Source organism: Hypanus sabinus, chromosome 15 (assembly GCF_030144855.1).
Source record: "Hypanus sabinus isolate sHypSab1 chromosome 15, sHypSab1.hap1, whole genome shotgun sequence".
NCBI lineage: Eukaryota > Metazoa > Chordata > Chondrichthyes > Myliobatiformes > Dasyatidae > Hypanus > Hypanus sabinus.
The window spans coordinates 10,242,768-10,265,049 of NC_082720.1; the positions used below are offsets into that span (position 1 = coordinate 10,242,768).

The 22,282-nt window shown below is 45.7% G+C and overlaps 1 long non-coding RNA gene across 1 annotated transcript in view; it reads left to right on the forward strand.

Moving 5' to 3' along the window:
• Nucleotides 1–18,213, forward strand: part of LOC132405122 (uncharacterized) — a 42,288-nt gene extending 24,075 nt beyond the window's left edge. Inside the window, exon 3 of the long non-coding RNA XR_009515768.1 lies at nucleotides 17,688–18,213. This is a non-coding gene — a long non-coding RNA (uncharacterized LOC132405122). The remainder of the gene's footprint in view (nucleotides 1–17,687) is intronic.
• Nucleotides 18,214–22,282: the final 4,069 nt, after the last annotated feature.

The window sequence follows — 22,282 nt, forward strand, 5'->3', positions numbered from 1 at the left end:
AGTCAGATTAAGAATTATAAAGCTCAATTGTTTAATTGCATATGGTGCATTGTCTGATATTTTGCAGTACGAAGTTGTAACCGGGCAACACATCACGCAGCATCCACACAAATGAGATTTCTCAGTTTGGCTGGTCCGGAAGCTGTCCTCCCTTAGACAAACACATGCTGGCTGAACCTGAAGGTTACGTACATATAATCTGTAATTATTTAAGTGAACAAGAATGCTTAATCAAATTTTATATATATATACAAGATTATTCAAATATTACTGAAATATTAAATACACAACATATTCTTACAGTTATAGACCTATCTTGCTAACTTCACATGTATGTAAGATAATGGAATGAATGGCTATGGCAAGTCTTTCTTATTTTGTGCAAAGTTGTGGAAACTTAGCTGTATACTAATCTGGATTTTGTAAAGTGAGATTGAGCACGGACTCGGTGTTAAATTTGGAATCTGATATTCATAAGGCCCAAGTTAATAAAGAATCAGTGGTAGCATTTTTCTTTAATGTAGAGAAAGCTTATGATATGTTATGGACACAAGGATTGCTGATTAAATGGGAAAAGATGGGAATAGCTGGTAGAATGTTCAATTTGATTCAGAACTTTTGTGTTTGAAAGATACAAGTTAGGATGGGAACAACATTCTCTAAGGACTATGAGATAATGGGACTCCACAGGGGAGTATGTGCAGCCCACACCTTTTTACAATTATGGTTAATGATATTTTCTTAAAAATTAGCTCAAATATTTCCAAATTGTTATATGCCGGGATGGTGCAGTGTGGAAGAGAGGTAGGAAAGGTATAGAGTTGGGAAAATGTGTTCTGTCAATGAAATAGAAGAATGGGAGTTCAGTGGGGGATTTGGGTCAAACCTCCTCTATATTCCCTGAAGGGATGAGTGAACCATTGATTAACCCGGCAGACTTAAAGGAAGTCATCCACCGACATGGACACACAGTCCAGAAGCAACAGGAAACCATTAACCAACTCCCCAGCTCAGAGCCACAAATTCCTGTGCCTGAAAGCTCTGATGGGTCTCCAACCCAATGTTGCATCTTCCTGTCCCAGTGCATCTTTCACTTTGAACTCCAGCCACCTCTGTATTCTACAGACTGGGCCAACTTCTCTTCTGTATCTCTGTCTTCAAACCTGGTCCACCACTAACTGGTTAATAAAGCCACTATTTGAAACAGATATGAGAATTTCACTTCTGAGTTGTACCTGGTTTTCAACCATCCAGGAAGTGGAAGGAAGGCAGTGGATCTAATACTTTGCCTGCATCAAAGACTCGTGCTCTGTGCTGCAATACACCATGGAATACAGGACCCTTGTGGGAGAGTGCCCTGGAATTTGGAACTGCTGCTGGCCCAATACCATCACAGCCTTTTGAAGCACTTGAAAGATGAGCTGTCTACCTGGAAGATGCTCAATTATCTTGAAAGCTTCATCACCTTGGCTGTCCATGTTGACAAGTGTCTTATGGTTTATTCACTAGATCATCAGCTAGACCCCCAGATCCGTTCCCAGAAATATTTCAGGTTGCAGGACCTCATCATCAACACCTTTAAATCTCAGGCAGTTAAGGTGAGATTCTTGCCATAAAATGGGTCTTTGAGGAATGGAGACATCAGCTAATGAGGAACATCAAGCCATTCCTGATCTTGACTGAATGCCAGAGCCTCATATCCTTACAACAGACCCGCCAGCACAACCCATGTCAAACTTGCTGGACTCCCTTCCTCGAACAATTCAACTTCACCATCTCCTGCCAAGCCAGTTTGAAGGACACTAAGGCAAATGCTCCATCACAACAGTTCAATCCAGCTCAAACAGAGGCAAACCCTCAGTCCTCTCAGATCCTTTCCCTGAATAGCTGGGATCTTGAGAACCAGAACCACCAGGAAACAGGTAGACATGGTTTACTTGTATTTCCAGAAGACTTTTGATAAGGTGCCACATAAAAATCCATAAGATTAGGATGCATAGAGTTGGGAGTGATATATTAGCATGAATAGAGGATTGGTTAACCAATAGGAAGCAGAGAGTTGGGATATTCTGGTTGGCAATCAGTGGTGAGCAGTGTGCCCACAACTGTTTATGATATACATTATTAATATGGAAGAGGGGACCAAGTGTAGTGTATCTAAGTATGCTGATGACACTAAATTGAGTGGAAAAGCAAATTGTGCATAGGATATGGTGAGTCTGCAGAGAGACGTAAATAGGTTAAGTAAGTGGGCAAGGGTCTGACAAATGGAGTACAATCTTGGTAAATGCGAGGTCATTCTCTTTGGAAGGGAAGGCACTTGGGAGTGCTTGTGCATGAATCACAAAAGGTTGGTTTGCAGGTGCAGCAGGCAGTCACGAGGCAAATGGAATGATGGCCTTCATTGCTAGAGGGAATGAATTTAAGAGCAGGGAGGTTATGCTACAACTGTACAGGGTACTGGTGAGGCCGCATCTGGAGCATTGTGTGCAGTTCTGGTCAACTTACTTGAGGAAGGATACACTGGCTTTGGAGACAGTGCAGAGCAGGTTCACCAGGTTGATTCCCGGGAAGAGGGGTTAGACTATGAGGAGAGATTAATTTGCCTGGGACTGTACTCGCTGGAATTCAAAAAAATGAGAGAAGTTCTTAGAGAAACATATAAAATTATGAAAAGAATAAATAAGACAGAGGTAGGAAAGTTGTCTCCACTGGTAGGTGAGACTAGAACTAGGGGCATAGCCTCAAATTTTGGAGGAGTAAATTTAGGACGGAGATGAGGCAGAACTGCTTTCCCCAAAGAGTGGTGAATCTGTGGAATTCTCTGACTAATGAAGCAGTGGAGGATACCTCAGTAAATAATATTTAAGAGAAGATTCAATAGATTTTTGTATAGTAGAGGAATTAAGGGTTATGGGGAATAGGAAGGTAGGTGGAGATGAGATGACCAGATCAGCCATGATCTTATTGAATGGCAGAGCAGGCTTGATGGGCCAGATGGTCTACCCCTGCTCTTATTTCTTACGTTCTTATGTTCATCTCCCACTTCTGCTCCCTCTTCCGCACCTCAGTGAGCTTGTTTTCTGGCTATCATCTGCAGACCAATGGTCATTCAGAAAGAGATAATCAGCAAGTGGAGATGTTTCTGCAATGCTTTGCACTCTCTGATCCTTTCATATGGAAGAAGTACCTGCTCTGGGCCGAACGGTCTTACAATCTACACATCTCCTCTAGCACGGGTATGTCACCCTTTGAAGTGCTTCATGGCTACCAACCCCCATTGTTCCCCACGGAGGTGTCCACAGTGGATGTCCAGATCACCAGGCCCTGGTTTGCCACTGCCGGAATGCTTGGAGGAGGGTACAGAGGACCATTCTAACCACTAGCTAACGTGCCTACTGACATCAGGCCACCTTCTCTTGCTACCCAGTCAGGCTAATCGGCCTGGTGAATGTGTCTGCTTATCCACCTGACACTTGCCCCTGCTCACCGACTCCTACAAGCTCTTGACTCCATTCATTGTCCCTTCTGGTTCACCATTGCATCAATCCAATCACATACCTTAGTCCCTCAGGATCACACCTACCTTCTCTGTGTCCTGCCTGAAGCCTATTGTCTATCAGCCACTCTGCCCACCTGAGACTGCACCTCTGTAAAATAAGATGGTGGAACATGGTGCAATGTACTCGGTTCATTGTGAGTGAGGAGTGTTGGTCGACTAGAAAGGCCTTGACCAAGAGAAGTCTTGGGTACCATCCAGTTACATCCTGGATCCATCATTCATCAGTGAGTTCCACCGGTCATGTCTGGATCATCTGGGTCCATTGGGTGTGGGAGTCCTGTCAGGCCTGTACATGCAGGCACCTCCCAGTCTCCTCCCAGCTAACAGTACTTACCTGCCACTCATTCCACTCATCACCTGCAGACTATTTAAACCCAGGTCTCATTCAGATTTCTTGTTCACTTATTAATGGTCTCAAACAGTTGGTCCTAGTCTTCACTCTCCCTGCCTAAAGTTTACCTTGTTGCCCGCTGTGCTTAGTTTCTGTTCTCTCTTGTTTAGTGACCCCTCATGGCTTGTAGTTTTTGTAGTCTATACATAGAGTTATCATTTATTGCTAAATCATCTCTGCTGCTCTGCTTTTGGGTCAAGCCTCCTCTACATTCCCTGTTATACTCTTCTCATAACTTCATGAAGTTTCTTGACTCCTCGTGATTCCACTGACTATTGAGGGGCCTCTATTTTTCAGTTCTACCCAGATGATCTCATTAGATGATGCCTTGGATGTGCCCTGTCAGACTGATCCAATAAATTAACCAAGGGGTGTAGAGGAATCCTGTGCCATATTTACCATGTCGCAGTTAGGAGAACTATACATCCACTTTGGAATAATTCATTCCCACCTGTACCGACAAGGATATTACTGGGGAAATCTAGTGGCTGAGGGTTCCTGTTTCGATTGAGCAACAGTCTCAATCTTCCAGTATCTGCTAACCTTGAAGTTAATTGCTGATTCCCAGGTTCAGGAACATCAGAAGACAACCTTGTTTCAGAATCTAAGTCTTGCTTTTGGCAAGGTTCTGGAGACATTGGTGTAATCTGCGCAACACTGGGTGTACAAACCTTTGTCTGCTCGGTACTATGGAAGGCTATGAGAACACAGAATCCCTGACCCCTCTCAGCATGTCAGGATCTCTTATATCTGATCCTGAAACCCTGTCCTTGCCAGGATCCAATTCCAATTCCAGATGCTGGAATCTGGGACAACAAATAATCAACAACAGAAGCATAGTGAGCCAAGTAGTTTCTGTGGGGGGAAAAGGAATGCTTGCTATCTCATGTTGAAATCCTGCATCAGGATTCGTGTCTATTCAGACTCTACCATATTTGAACAAATGGCCGCCTGTTATAAGATGAAACAAGTCCTCTCGCGAAGTTTGTCACTCAGTTAATTCAGTCAATGTGGCCCAGGGAGACAGTTAATTACACCTTTCTATGTTCCACCTAAAATTCTAACAATTGAACTTTAGTGATGAGGCAAGTATTCTTTAAGTTTACTAATTTTATCAGTTTTATTATTGAAGCCCCATTGCAATTGTCTTGGGTTGAAACTGGGAGGAGAAGCAGAGAAACAGGATTGTTTGACACCTTTCATGCAAATTCCATATAAAAGTGATTTAACCTGGGTTGGATCTCACTTCAAAATACTTTATTTCTGGGTAATGAGGAACTTGACCAGCCAGTTCCATTAATGCACTGACCTAAAGATGTTACCCATTACAGACATTTCCTCCACTACCAATGTGAACTAGCGATTTACATCTTCATTGGTAGATCAGAGTACAAATAGGGGCACATTGGCAATGTTCCATTTTTTTTCATTGGTCAAAGGGCCATTCTATTGAAAAATGAGTAGATGGTTTCAAAACTCAAATGCAGCTGCAAAATCTTCCATTGTCCACAAAGTGAGCTACAACCGACAGGGATGATTTTTTCTGCATGTCGCTGTTGTAGTATACATAGTAAGGATGCCTCAGTGGAGTCTCTGCAATCAGTTCTCTGTTACTGGGCTGGTTGATATGGCCATGGCTCACCACTTAGAACAGGAATTATCATCAGCAAACACCCTGCTCTCAGAATATCTTCAGAGACATCACACCTTATCTGGAACTCTATGTTCATGAGTTTAGGTATTCCAGGTGTTCTCACTGAGATGTACAATGTTCTGCCAGAAGAATGCAGGTACAATTTCAACATTTAAGAGGCATTTAGACAAGCACATGAAGGGGCAGGGGATGAAGGAATTCAGGGCATACCCAGGCTGCTAGGATAAACTGAGAATGATACCATAGCCAGCACAGGTTGATTGATCCCTCCTGGTTGTTATCTCACTGATGAGAATGTTGGGGTTCCTTTCTCTGAATCGAAAGGCATATTACTTCACTATAATAGGTTCCCTCTTCTGCCAGGTTGCTATCTACCTGCTGTGAGGAGTGTGTCATTAAGGTGTCATGTTCTTCTCAAACTGGTGTGCTGCAAGTTATCAGAATTAATCCTGCATCCCTCAGGAAGTCCTGATTCTGCGTGGAAATCAAAACGCTGTTTCCATTGTCACTCTTTGTGAGGACATTTTATATACAATAGGTGCAGAAGTAGACCATTCGGCCCTTCGAGCCTGCACCACCATTTTGAGATCATGGCTGATCATCTACTATCAATACTCGGTTCCTGCCTTGTCCCCATATCCCCTGATTCCCCTATCCATAAGATACCTATCTAACTCCTTCTTGAAAGCATCCAGAGAATTGGCCTCCACTGCCTTCTGAGGCAGTGCATTCCAGACCCCCACAACTCTCTGGGAGAAGAAGTTTTTCCTTAACTCTGTCCTAAATGACCTACCCCTTATTCTCAAACCATGCCCTCTGGTACTGGACTCTCCCAGCATCTGGAACATATTTCCTGCCTCTATCTTGTCCAATCCCTTAATAATCTTATATGTTTCAATCAGATCCCCTCTCAATCTCCTTAATTACAGCGTGTACAAGCTCAGTCTCTCTTAACCTCTCTGCGTAAGACAGTCCAGACATCCCAGGAAATAACCTCATGAATCTATGCTGCACTTCCTCTATAGCCAGGATGTCCTTCCTTAACCCTGGAGACCAAAACTGTACACAATACTCCAGGTGTAGTCTCACCAGGGCCCTGTACAAATGCATGAGGATTTTCTTGCTCTTGTACTCAATTCCCTTTGTAATAAATGCCAACATTACATTAGCCTTCTTCACTGCCTGCTGCACTTGCTCATTCACCTTCAATGACTGATGAACAAAGACTCCTAGATCTCTTTGTATTTCTCCCTTACCTAACTTTACACCGTTCAGATAATAATCTGCCTTCCTGTTCTTACTCCCCAAGTGAGTCACTTATTCACATTAAGCTTCATCTGCCAAGTATCTGCCCACTCACCCATCCTATCCAAGTCACCCTGAATTCTTCTAACATCCTCATCACATGTTACACTGCCACCCAGCTTAGTATCATCAGCAAACTTGCTGATGTTATTCTCAATGCCTTCATCTAAATCGTTGATGTAAATCGTAAACAGCTGTGGTCCCAATACCGAGCCCTGTGGCACCACCTGCCATTCCGAGAAACACCCATGCACCGCTACCTTTGCTTTCTATCTGCCAACCAGTTTTCTATCCATGTCAATGTCTTCCCCCCAATGCCATGAGCTTTGATTTTACCCACCAATCTCCAATGTGGGACCTTATCAAATGCCTTCTGAAAATCGAGGTTCGCTACATCCACTGGATCTCCCTTGTCTAACTTCCTGGTTACATCCTCGAAAAACTCCAATAGATTAGTCAAGCATGATTTACCCTTGGTAAATCCATACTGGCTCGGCCCAATCCTATCACTGCTATCTAGATATGCCACTATTTCATCTTTAATAATGGACTCTAGCATCTTCCCCACTACTGATGTTAGGCTGACAGGTCGATAGTTCTCTGCTTTCTCCCTCCCTCCTTTCTTAAAAAGTGGGATAACATTAGCCATTCTCCAATCCTCAGGAACTGATCCTGAATCTAAGGAACATTGGAAAATGATTACCAATGCATCCGCAATTTCCAGGGCCAGCTCCTTTAGTACCCTAGGATGTAGACCATCTGGACCTGGGGATTTGTCAGCCTTCAGTCCCATCAGTCTACTCATCACCGTTTCCTTCCTAATGTCAATCTGTTTCATTTCCTCTGTTACCCTATGTCCTTGGCCCATCCATACATCTGGGAGATTGCTTGTGTCTTCCCTAGTGAAGACAGATCTAAAGTACTTATTAAATTCTTCTGCCATTTCTCTGTTTCCCAGAACAATTTCACCCAATTCATTCTTCAAGGGCTCAACATTGTTCTTAACTATCTTCTTTCTCTTCACATATCTAAAAAAGCTTTTGCTATCCTCCTTCATATTCCTGGCTAGCTTCCGTTCGCACCTCATTTTTTCTCCCTGTATTGCCTTTTTAGTTAAGTTCTGTTGTTCCTTAAAAATTTCCCAATCATCTGTCCTCCCACTCACCTTAGCTCTGTCATACTTCCTTTTTTTTTTAATGCTATGCAATCTCTGACTTCCTTTGTCAACCACTGTGGCCCCTTTCCCCCCTTTGAATCCTTCCTTCTCCGGGGAATGAACTGATTTTGCACCTTGGGCATTATTCCCAAGAATACCTGCCATTGCTGTACAACTGTCTTTTCTGCTAGGATATCCATCCAGTTAACTTTGGCCAGCTCCTCCCTCATGGCTCCATAGTCTTCTTTATTCAACTGCAACACTGACACCTCCGAGCTGCCCTTATCCTTCTCAAATTGCAGATAAAAACTTGACATATTATGATCACTACCTCCTAATGGCTCCTTTACTTCAAGATCGCTTATCAAATCCTGTTCATTACATAACACTAAATCCAGAATAGCCTTGTCCCTGGTCGGCTCTCGTACAAGCTGTTCCAAGAATGTATCCCTTAGGCACTCTACAAACTCCCTATCCTGGGGTCCAGCACCAACCTGGTTCTCCCAGTTCACCTGCATGTTGAAATCCCCCATAACATAATAAAGTAGTATTGAGTAAAATTAAAATGAAACCCAACTTCATCTTCATTTTGAAAGAAGATGAAATGCAATTTCAATGCAGTGACCATCTCTGACGATGCTTCAAGCACCATCATCTCTCTTTTTATATCAAAACCAGAAAATGCTGGAGATAGTTAACCAGTCAGGCAGCATCTGTGGAAACAGAACGAAGTAAACATTTCAAAGTTTCAAATTACATTTATTATCAAAGAATGTATAAATTATAAAACCTTGAGATTAGTATGCTTACAGATGGCCACAAAGCAAGAAACCTAAAAGAACCCAATTAAAAAAGAAATAAAGACCAACACCCAATGCGCAGAAAAAAGGAAAGGAAAAACACAAATCAACCAAAGAAGCAAGCAACAATATTTTGAACCAAAGTAAGTCCTGAGATCTGAATCCGGGAACAGCGTGGTGTAGGCCCCAAGGCTCGGTATCAGTTCATCATATTGGCGGGAACAGAGAACAGAAGCTGGGACAGTCTTCATAGCCTCAACCCCATGGAGAGAGGAGTGAACATCACAGGAAAGCAAGCAAAATAGGTTCTCACCTCCGATCCCGACACCCTGTCTTACCAGTCTTATCTGGCCTGGCATTTAAATTGTCCAAGCACTGGATCAACTAGGACCAAGCACCACTGCAGTGAAAGGCTAAACCATGCTGTACAGTGAGTTGCTCCCTGCCCAGATTCTGCTGCCCAGCCCAAAGCAGCTCTTGGATTTTCTCCAAATCAACTTGGTATCCAGAACAATCGAACCTCACACCTGGGCCTTTTGTACAGGCAGCAAAACTCCTCTGCTTCGACTTCTCCTCTCAGAATGGCTCACTCCATCTGCGTTGATTCTGCAACATACCAGCACAATTCATTCCTCAAATTTACTTTGTCTTCGTTTGCCTCTTCATTGTTTGCTGTGATAAGTTACCACAGTTTACTTCAGAAAAGGTATTATTAGTAATGTTTTTAGTTGAAATTCTTGTCTTTTAAACTACCAGTGAGCTGTCGGATCCATCCAGTAGCGCCATCTTAAAAATTTCATGTAGATGACTCTTCATTAGAACTGGGAAAGAGTGTGAACTAGTTTCCTAATCAGATTAGAAAATCTGTTCAAAGGGTTTGAACATTTATTTTGTGTCAGTCTTCAGACTGGAGGCCACATCTAACATGCCTAAGAAAGAAGTCATGGATATAATGGGAGATGAGGACATTGATACAATCAGTCATGGAGGAGGTAATGTTGAGTAAAATAGTAGGCCTGAAGGTTGATAAGTCCCCTGGTCCTGATGGTAGACATCTCAGGATACTGAAAGAAATGGTGAAGGTTATAGTAGAGCCAAATGTGATAATATACACAAATTATTTAGATTGCGGGTGGTCCTGAAGTGCTGGAACACAACAAATGTCACATCTGTTTTTAAAAGAATATAGGCATAATGCAGAAAATTAAAGGCCAGTTACCTTAATGTCTGTAGTCATGAAAATAATGATGTACAGACAAACTGCCTCCTGTTTGAGCTAAAATGTAAAATGTTGACTCATCAGGCCAGAGTACATCATTCAGCACACCGGTCCTTGTGTTTTTATGTGTAGGTAAGTCTCTTGGCTTTTGTTCCTCTCCGGAGGAATGGTTTTTTGGCAGCAAATCTTCCATGAAGACCACTTCTGATGTAGAAATGATTGGGTCAGACAGGAGGCAGTTTGTCTGTAGCAGAGCCAACAGTGAAGCTCAGCAGAAGTTCCCTGCAGGTTTCTACAACTGGAGTTGGTGATCTGGTCAGAATTAACTGAGTCCTCAATGCTGAGATGTACAAGCACATTCTCATCCATCATGCAGTATAATTGTAATTTCCATCATCTATTACTATTACTATTTTTAGATGGTAGCATCACATGGACAATCCTCTAGTTGAAGGGAATGGTGTTATGTTTGACAAGCTGTGAAATACATGAACCAGGGGCCCACAAATACACATCACCCTTTCCCATTTCTTTTGACACTTAGGGTGATTGCTTTCATGTTTAACAGCTGGATCTACTTTAAGAACTGTTATCCCACCCTATCTTCTGTGTTATATTTCCAGATTTCAATTTTGGAAGCACTGCTATCTGTCATTACTAACAATTTAGCATCACCTTCAACAGTGAAAACAGGTGTAAACTATCCATTCAGTACCTAATATGTCAAACCAATGTTTACTTTGAACTAAATCATGCAGATAAGATACTGTAACTGATTTAGGCCACTTAAGATATGTGCACCTGTGTGGGATTTGTTTCTTTCACTTTAGTTATCATATATTGTTGTAGCCTTTGTTTTGAGCCCTATATTTAAATCAAGCCTTGAAACAAAAGTATTTTCTCTCCAATGTGAAGAGCCCCAAATAAAATGATTGTAGAAATTTTAAACCATGCATCAAGACCAACTGCACATCTGGCAGTTTAACTTGGCTGTTGGCACTCATATCTTTAAGACAACAGAACAGGGTTTAAGCTCTCACTGATTTCAGCTCAAAAATTAAATAATTGATTGAAAGCTGGACTGCCCGAAGAGTGGCCTTTGCAAAACACAGCATCATTTAAATTTAAATTTAGAGCAAAAATGGCAATGGTTTCTGTGGTGAACTATGTGCCTGTCGGGACACGCCCCTGCTGACTGCTCCTGTGGCTCCTCCCACAGGCCCCTGTATAAAGGAGACCTGCGGCCTGAAGCTCGGCCTCAGTCTCCAAGACCTTGTATGATAGACACTCACTCCTGGTTCCTTCTTCCAGTCAATAAAAGCCGATATCTCGCCTACGTCTCAGTGTGAGTTATTGATGGTGCATCAATTTTATTGACTGGAAGTTTTAAAACATGGAACCCGTTTTGCGTCCGGACCGGTTGGATTTGGACCCTCAAGACCCTGACGCAGCTCTCACTTTTGAACACTGGCTTGCATGCTTCCAATCGTACTTGGCGGAGCTTCGTGCGACTGAACCCGCCGTTATGCACAGAATCCTACTCTCGAGGGTCTCCTCCAAAGTTTACTCCTTTATCCGGGACCTGCCGACCTACGAAGGGGCACTGGACGCCCTCAAACGACAGTACCTGCGGCCGGTGAACACCGTCTACGCAAGACATCGCTTAGCTACCCGGCAACAGCGGCCTGGCGAATCTTGCTCTGAGTTTCTCCGAGCACTACACTCGTCCGAGCTTGTGACTGCAAGACGCTCACGGCAGAACAGCATGCGGAGCTGCTGGTGCGAGACGCCTTTGTGACGGGACTGAGGTCAGTGTACATGCGCCAGCGGCTGCTGGAGAACTCGGATCTTACCTTAAGCTCGGCGATAGAGAAGGCCAACGCTCTGGAAGCTGCGCGGCATAACGCCGACGCTGTCCAGTCGCGCGATTCCCCGCCGGTTTCGTGGACGCCTCAGACCCCGCCACCGCCGGCTCCCGGGAGCGAATTCGCCAACGCCGCCGCCAGTCGCCATTCCACGAGCTCCCCGACCCAGACCACGGCTGTGGCCTGTAAGAAACTCGTGCTTTGTTATTTCTGTGGCCAAAAGAAACATCCTCGACGACGCTGTCCAGCGCGAGAAGCGACCTGCTCCAGCTGCGGAAAGCGGGGCCACTTCGCCAAGGTCTGTAAGTCTCAACCTCGAGCGGAGTGCAGCGCTGCGGGTGAAACGTGGGGGCCGCCATCTTGCATGCCGGGATGTGGGCGGCCATCTTTGTCGACGTCAGTACGCCCCGCCCCCGATCCTCCGATGCTGACCGGGTACCCCGGATGTGAGCGGCCATCTTTGTCGACGTCAGCATGCCCCACCCCCGACCCTCCGATGCTGACCGGGTACCCCGACGGCGATCCAACTGTGGCCACTGTGACCCTCGACCAAAGCGCCCCACACCAGCTTGCAAGGTCCATGATGGACATCCAGGTGGAGGGGCACTGGACTGGATGCCTGTTTGACACGGGCAGCACTGGGAGTTTTATTCACCCGGACACAGTGCAACGCTGCGGACTTGCAACGCGGCCGGTCAGTCGGAGGTTCCATTTGGCCTCTGGGTCGCAGTCCACAGACATCCGGGCAGGTTGTGTAGCAACATTGGTGGTGCAGGGAACAGAATATCGGGACTTTGAACTGCTGGTCATGCCTAATCTGTGTGCACCTGTGCTATTGGGGCTGGACTTCCAGAGCCATCTCGAAAGTGTGACTATGGTATACGACGGGCCCCTCCCACCACTCACTGTCAAGAATCCTCAGTTTTGTGGGACTTCTTCACATACCCCGCTACTGACCACACACACACACGGACACACACATCCCATCCAGAACCAGGCCAACAGCTGCGCTACCGACACTTGCAGCCTCTCCACTCTCAAGATCCCTCCCCCACCGCTGTTCGCCAACCTGACCCCCGACTGTAAACCTGTGGCAACCAAAAGCAGGAGGTACAGCGGCTGCTCAGGGAGGGGATCATTGAGCCGAGCACAAGCCCTTGGAGGGCCCAGGTGGTTGTTGTTCGGACTGGGCAGAAAAATAGGATGGTGGTGGACTATAGTCAAACCATCAATAGGTTTACGCAGCTTGACGCATACCCCCTACCCCGCATCGCGGATATGGTCAACCAGATTGCTCAGTATAAGGTGTATTCGACAATAGATCTGAAATCCGCTTATCACCAGCTCCCCATCTGCCCAGAGGACCGCCCCTATACCGCCTTCGAGGCGGGCGGCCGGCTCTATCACTTCCTGCGCGTCCCTTTCGGTGTCACGAATGGTGTCTCTGTCTTCCAGAGGGAAATGGACCGGATGGTGGACCAGTACCAACTGCAGGCCACATTTCCCTATCTGGATAACATCACCATCTGTGGTCATGACAGGCCAGATCACGACGCCAACCTCCAACGGTTTCTCCAAGTGGCCGCAGCTCTGAACCTTACTTATAACAGGGACAAGTGTGTTTTTGGTACCACCCGCCTTGCTATACTTGGGTATGTCGTGGAAAACGGGGTTATTGGGCCTGATCCCGAACGTATGCGCCCCCTGTTAGAGCTCCCTCTTCCCACCACTCTCAAGGCCCTCAGACGGTGCCTGGGGTTTTTTTTCTATTACGCCCAATGGGTCCCCCATTACGCAGACAAGGCTCGCCCCCTGGTCAAGTCTACCTCGTTTCCCCTCTCTGCTGAGGCCTGCGCGGCCTTCAACTGCATTAAAGCGGACATTGCCAAAGCTACGATGCATGCAGTGGACGAGACCGCTCCCTTCCAAGTGGAGTGTGATGCCTCCGATTTCGCTCTGGCTGCTACCCTTAATCAGGAAGGCAGACCAGTAGCATTCTTTTCTCGCACCCTCCAAGGCTCTGAAATTCGGCACTCCGCGGTGGAGAAAGAAGCCCAGGCCATAGTGGAGGCTGTTAGGCACTGGAGGCACTATCTTGCTGGCAAAAGATTCACCGTGCTGACCGACCAGCGCTCGGTTGCGTTCCTGTTCAGCAACCAACAGCGGGGCAAGATCAAAAATGATAAGATTTTGCGGTGGAGGATAGAACTCTCCACCTACACCTATGATATCCTGTACCGGCCTGGCAGACTCAATGAGCCCCCTGATGCCCTATCCCGGGGAACATGTGCTAGCACACAGCTCGACCAGCTGTACGCCCTTCATGCACAACTTTGCCATCCGGGGGTCACCCGATTTTACCATTTTGTGAAAGCTCGGAACCTGCCGTACTCCCTGGAGGACATCAGGACGATGACCAGGGACTGCCAAATTTGTGCCGAGTGCAAACCGCACTTCTACTGTCCTGACACGGCACAACTTGTCAAGGCCACCCGCCCTTTTGAACGCCTGAGTGTTGACTTTAAGGGCCCCCTTCCCTCCACTGACCGCAATGTCTATTTTCTCAGTGTTATTGAGGAGTTCTCACGGTTCCCCTTTGCCATCCCCTGCCCCGACACCACTGCCACGTCCGTCATAAAAGCCCTGCGCCAGCTCTTCACTCTGTTCGGGTATCCCTGCTATATCCACAGTGATAGAGGGTCCTCCTTTATGAGTGAGGAGCTGCGCCAGTACTTGCTAGCTAGGGGCATTGCTACCAGTCGGACCACGAGTTATAATCCCCGGGGTAATGGCCAGGTGGAGCGGGAGAATGCCACAGTGTGGAAGGCCACACTTTTAGCCCTTAAGTCCAAAGGGTTGCCGGTCTCTCGATGGCAGGAGGTCCTCCCTGAGGCACTGCACTCTATCCGCTCTCTGTTATGTACGTCCACCAATGCCACCCCTCACGAACGCCTATTCTCTTTTCCCAGGAAGTCTGTCACTGGGACCACCCTACCAGTTTGGCTGACGTCCCCGGGGCCAGTGCTGCTCCGGAAACATGTGAGGAGCAATAAATACTCCCCGCTGGTGGAGAGGGTTCACCTTCTCCATGCGAACCCCCAGTATGCTTACGTGGTCTTACCTGATGGGCGGGAGGACACGGTCTCCATCCGCGACCTGGCACCCGCAGGTGCAGCAGACCACTACCCTGAAGGCTCTCCGGTAACTGTGAACCCTGCACCAGAGGTGACACCGTACTCACCAGGCCCTACACAGACTCCTCACGACACTTGTATACCGGGCGTTTCGTACGCATTTATACCAGGCGCCTCGCACATGCATGAGGGATCACCGGCGCCTAGTGGGCAAGAACACGCGCAACCCCCGTCCCCTGTGCAATCGCCAATGTTGCCGGCACCTATGCGGTCACAGCCGGTGCTACGTAGATCGCAGCGACAGATTCGACCGCCTGATCGGCTTGACTTGTAAGAACCTTCGCTACATGAGGACTTTTTCAAACGAAGGGGGGGTGAATGTGGTGAACTATGTGCCTGTCGGGACACGCCCCTGCTGACTGCTCCTGTGGCTCCTCCCACAGGCCCCTGTATAAAGGAGACCTGCGGCCTGAAGCTCGGCCTCAGTCTCCAAGACCTTGTATGATAGACACTCACTCCTGGTTCCTTCTTCCAGTCAATAAAAGCCGATATCTCGCCTACGTCTCAGTGTGAGTTATTGATGGTGCATCAGTTTCATTTCCATAAGAACATAAGATATATGAGCAGAATCAGGCCTTTTAGCCCATCGAATCTGCCATTTCATCATGGCTGATTGAATTTTCCTCTCCCCCCCCCCCCCCAGTCTCCTGCCTCCTCCCCTGATTTTGGGTGCCTGTGCTGCCTTATACTCAGAGTAGTCCATCTTAAACCACGACTTATAACCCTGTATGTTCCTCATTCCTCATTCTCAAGCACCTTTCAAAATTAGACAAACAAACTGTTTCCATTTGCTTTTCGGGTCAAAAGTTACAGCTGTGAACTCTCGAAATGTAAGACACTCTATCAATACATGGGTGGTGATGGCCAGCTCAGATTCAGTTGTTCAAAGTACCTGTTTCCATCCTCTTGTGTCTCTTTGTCTCTTTCTTTCCTGACTAGATCATTTCCCAATGAATTTTTAACATTTTGGACCTTTGGTTATTTATCCTTTGCAGGCAGACATAAATTTTCTCAATTAAAATCTCTTAGTTTTGAAAGTATCTATTAATTAACTTTTACATCTCACTGGTTGCATGTTATATAATCATTTATAAAACAGACACTCCATCTTCATTGCCATCGGATAATTAGTATATTTAGTACCCACAATGCTATAAAGGAACTGCACTTAAAGAGAATGTATGAACAATGACAACAACACTACAATGTGTCTGTGTTAATTAAAACAAGGATATTAAACTTCTTATGCACTCATATTTTTCTTTGAATCTTGTAGGGCTTTATAAACAAGTCCTCTATTCACACTATAGATATCAGGACATTAGCTGCTGCATCAACTGAGGTGACTCAGTTTCAACTCCAATCAAGTTCATTCATTTCGAAATTCCAGCAGTATATGGTGTTCCGAGCATCTTGAAGAGTGACGTGTCTTATCTGATTTTTTGCCAAACAAATGGTATATTGGTCATGGCAGTCACCTCAAATAGCTGCAGGTGGTTTGGAGATTCTTGCTTGCTTTGGCAGTTTTCAAGTTTCAAAAGGACTGTTCTTCCAGGCTGAAGTGCTGTGGATCTGAATATCACGTGCTTCTCCACATTCACTTTCATGCTGCTTCTTAACTTTGTGACACTCGCACAGTTGTTAGTCATTTGTCTCAAGGGCTGTCCATGTGAGTTAGAAAACACATCTGGGCCAAAACTGGTGTGATTGTTCAGTACTGCCTTGGTCTGCAGTTTTGTTAAAACCAGTTAAAAATCTTTTGTCTAAAATTCTCCTTTGTCATGAGTAATACGCTTGGCTTCCTTTAGACCATAAATCTATAAGATTTGAGAGCAAAAGTAGGTGATTTGCCCCATTGAGTTTACTCTGCCTTTCTATCATAGTTGATTTTTTTATCCCTCTCAATCCTATTCTCCCCATGGCATTTGATGCTCTGACTAATCAAGAACCTGTCAACCTCCTAGTTTAAACATACCAGTATTCATGATACTCTCCCCTTTTCCCCACCATTTCTCAATAGGGAAGTGCTCTTGTGAGCCATGATTCCTAGGTGGATGGTGATCCTAGGTACAGCTGAATGGTGATCCGTTACCAACCATCACTATAGGAGGAACCCCAAGCAGTTCCATTTCTATTTCCATGAAAGCATTGCAATGTTCACTTTTGTGGACATTGAACTGACATGTCCTACAATGATGAATTCACTACACTCCTCAGCAATTACCAGCAAAACACTCACCTGACAACTCTGTACTGGTCCTCAATGGTTTAATTTTACAATTGAGTTAGACCATAGACACACAACTATTCAGTGCTGAGCCATGCTGACACTGTAATATCTGTACAATTTTCATAATTCCTGGTCTGATATCTATGGGATCAAGGAATCATTGCATAATACAGCATAAAAACAATCCCTTTGATCCAGTTCTCCATGCTCCTACGTGAGCTAGGATAATGGCACCCAATGGTGACTCCTTTGCTTTCATCTTCGGAAACAGCTCTATTTCTACCTTTAATATCTTTATTTTTCCCTTTCAGGGTTTTTTTGAAGACCCTGACCTGGACTTACACGCAGCCTTCGGTTCTTTGCGGGAATGGGACCTGTTCTCGAGATTCCACGACTGGCCATTATTCGACATGCCAAGAGTTTGACCTGAGAGTCTTGACCGTGTTCGGAAGTCTAGGATTTCGAGGCTCTGGGGATGGGCCAATCGAGGGTCAGTCTCATGGCAGGAGACTCGTGTGTTGTTGGGGTGGCCAGAAAATCTTTCGCTGTGGACCCGAGGTCTTTGTGATCTTCAGAAATAGAGTTTGAAAAAGTGGCAAAATGGACTTGTAAACTAGCGGGTTGTTGTCTCCCGCTCACTGTGAAAATGGGGGACACCTCCCTCTCCTTTGCCAGGGTATATCAAATGTCGGATGAAATGCGAAGCCTTTGGGGTAACTTTGGTCTGTGACTTTGCTATTGCTTAGCACACGCTTGGTTTTGGTGTTAGTACCGATGCATGTTTTTTTTCTGGTGGGGGGAGGGAGGATTGTTTCTCACTGCCGCTTATGCATAGGATGGGGGAGTTAGGGGGTACATTGGGTTTCTCACATTTAACTGTCGTTTATTCTCTGGGGGCACTTTTCTGTTTTCATGGATGTTTGTGAAGAAAAAGCTGTCTTTGAATCTGGAAGTACATGTTTTAAGATTTTGCAACATCTGCCAATGGATGGAGGGAAGAGAGATAATAAATAGGGTTGGAGGGGTATTTGATTATGCTGAGTGTGCTGAACTAGTTAAACTGATGACACCTAATTCCTCTGTCTGTACATGGTCCATATCCCTCCAATCCACGCACAACTATGCACCCGTACAGAAGCCTCTTAAATGTTTTTATTGTATCCGCCTCCACTACCACCCATAGCAGCACATTACAGCACTTACCATGCCCCGCACATCACCTTTAAACCTTTCCCTTTTGAAACACTCTGGTTTTCTTGGCTGCAAAAGTCTAGGGAAGACGACCTCCGACCCCACCAAACCCATGAGATTGAGGAGTGCTCGATCCCACCCCAAACCTTGGTTTGTGTGGATGCTGTGTCATTTGCTACCCTGTTACAAATTAATGCCATGAAATAACAGACAGTACACTGCATACAATTAAAGGAATTATATTTATGAATCTTAACTAAAGGGTTAGTAAAGAATAACAGAAAGAAAATAGCCCATTCTAATTAAACAGTCAATTGTGCACAAGTTGGAGCTCATCTTGAACTTCTCTGTCAACGTGAAGGCACACACCACCTTCCGAACATCACTTGCAATCTATCTTGAACAAACTGATCTCCCACTGGATCGTATGCTATGACCAGTTCTCCCCAGCGTCTTCTCTCTTCTCGAACAAAAGCCCAAGCTCAACCTTAGTGTCACTCATCAGAGAAATCTCCCCTTCAATTTGACCATCCTAATTGGATGGCAGATACTTCTCCTCATCTCTTATCTTCAACAATAACCCAAACTTAAGCTGAAAGCAAGGAGCTCTCACAGAACAGCACAAAATGAAATACAAAACAGCATACCAGTAAAAATATGAACCAGGGCACTATACTCCTCCACCCCCCCCCCACCAAAATAGTCATGTCCTCATGACCTTGAAATAATTTGTCACCTCATCTTAATACCACCACTTTGAAAGGAATTTTGTAATGTTAGCACCTCCAATCCATTTGTAAACGGTAGTGACATATCTCACTAGGGGATAGTTGTAGCAGTCTGCTCCCCCGGAGCAACATAAGTCAGCCTATCTGGGGGTCTCCTGAAGCTTTGAGACCTCCTTACCCCATCATCTACGCCTTCAGTTCAGACACTCCTGGTCTACATGGCAATGCCTCCCCCTGAATGTCACTCATGCCTTCCAGCAACTCAGGCCCCTCTGAACTTGGCTGAGCTCAGTTTCATTCCCCTGTTACTTTAGAGCCCAGCCCTCCCTTCCTGGTCCAGCTGCAAACCTGCCTGTCCACAGATAGTCCCCCCAATTTCACCTGACTCAGCATGAGAAGGGTTGGCAATCTTTTCCTCAATCAGTGGGGAGTTAGCAAAAGGCAGCATATACCCCACCACCATTTCCTCATCCTCCAAGTCTGTATGCCATTCAGGGGAAAGGGCCAGTCTAATCTAATGGTTCTTCAGTCTCTCCACGTTGCCGCAGAGTCCTCTTACTAGGTGTAGGGTCCTGGTCAGGCTCTGGGTCAACACATACCCTTAAGGCAGGCCACCACGTCCTCGATGCTTGGTACTGTATACTGGTCGGGGACTGTACATCTGTTCAGAGTCCAATAGTCCACACACATCCGTACCTTCCCATTCTCTGGTTTCACCCGGAAAACTGGTACATTTGCCATCTGACTCTCCACTACATAGGGCGTAGCTGCTCAGGGGTCAGCCAACACAGACTTCCCAGGTAGTCCCAAGCTCCTTTTCTAGTGCTTGCATGTAGGCTGTCGAGGGAGCAAAGGGGTTCTGTGTCTTAATAGACCACACTACGTCAACAGCCGGCCCCTTCAAAGTTTCAATCAATCTCTCTCTTCTTTGTCATCAGAGCACTGCCCTGCATCCAGCCACTGAGAGGTCTGTTCTGCCCAGGTCTCATACTCCTTTCCCCCTTTAGGGGAGGGCTTTCTTCCTGAGAACAGGCTGAGCCTATGATAGCTGCTACTTTGAACCTGGACATCTTGCCACTTATTCACCAGGGAGGTAAGGGTTGATATTAACTCAGAATTCTCACTCCTCACTGGGGAACTCATTAGACATTTCAAACATTCCTCCTCTCATTCTGCAGAAATGAGAGCAACCTTTCTTCGAAGTCTCCACCCCCATCTATGGGAGATTTGGCCCACTCGCCTACACTTCCCTCCTCCCGGTATGGACAGCCACAGCCTTTCCCCTCACCAGGGCCCCAGTGGTATCAGGCATTTCTACTGTCATTACATCAGTGCTGAACTAGAACAAATTCTTAGCCCACCCGCCATTTTATCAAACCTCCGCTCCACCCCTGCAGCTTCTATAACCATGTATCGTCATCACTTTACCAAACAATAGTTTAACACCAACTTAAACACACAACGCACTAGATCAATGCTCAGGGCGATTACACATCATCAAACGGAATCGATTCTGGATGATACCCCCCACAATGAAATACCCAGGTTTCCTCGGCTGCGTAAGTCAAGGGAAGAGCCTCCAGCCCTGCCAAACTCGTGAAATTGAGGCACGCTCGATCCCACCCCAAACCCCAGTTTGTGTGGATGCTGGGTAATTTGCTACCCTGTAACAAATTAATGCCATGAAATAACACAGTACACTGCATACAATTAAAGGAATTATATTTATGAATCTTGACTAAAGGCTGAGTAAACAATAATGTAAAGAAAAGGGCCCATTCTAATTAAGCAGTCAAATATGTGTTGGGCCCTCGGTCAATGTGAAAGTACGCAGCACCTTCCGAACGTCGCATGCAATCCATCTTGAACAAACTGATCTCCCACTGGATCATAGGCTATGGCCAGTTTTCTCCAGCATCTTCTCTCTTCATCTTCTCTCAAACAAAAGCCCCAAGCCCAACCTTAGTGCCCTCACCAGATAAACTTCCCCTTCACTAAAGACCTGTACTGATCGATAGAGTGGAGTGTTCACTGAGACTGTTAATGTCTCACTTCAGCAATCTGAAACACACATCTGCTTCAAGCAGGCTTCAATTATACCGGTGCCTAAAAAAAATGCTGCAATGCCTCATTGACCTGCCTCAATGACTATTATCCAATAGCTCTTATGGCCAAAGTGATGAAGTGTTCAGAGAGGTTGATGATGAACATGCGAACTCCTGCCTGAGAAGCGAAGTGGATTTGCTCCAATTTGCCTACCATAACAATAGGTCCACATCCACAGTAGATGCCATTTCATTTGCTCTTCACTCAGGAACATCTGGACAGCAAAGATGCATACATCAAGATGCTCTTTATCACCAATAACTCAGCATTCAATACCATCATCTCTTCAGAACTAATCAATAAGCTCCAAGACCTTGGACTCAACACCTCCTTCTGCAATTGAATCCTTGATTTCCTCACTTGCAGACACCAGTCAGTTCAGATTGCTAACAACATCTCCTCCACAGTATCGATCAGTACAGGATTACCACAAGGCTGTGTGCTTAGCCCCCTGCTCTATTTGCTTTACATTTAAGACTGTGCTGCTAAGCAGAGCTCCAATGCCATATTCAAGTTCGCTGATGATGCCACTGTCATAGGCTGAAACAAAGGTGTTGATGAGTCAGCATTTAGGATAGAGATTGAAAATCTGGCTGAGTGGTGTCATAACTTCTTACTCAATGTCAGCAAGACCAAGAAGCTGATCGTTGACTTCAGGAGGAGGAAATCAGAGGTCTATGAGCCAATCCTCATTGGAGGATCAGAGGTGGAAAGGGTCAACAAGTTGAAAATTCCTTGGTGTTATTATTTCAGAGACCTGTCCTGGACTCAGCACATAAGGGCAATTGCAGAGAAAGCATGGCAATGCACGGCATGGCAAAGATTCAGCATGGCAGCTAAAACTTTGACACACTTCACAGAACATGGAACATAGAACAATA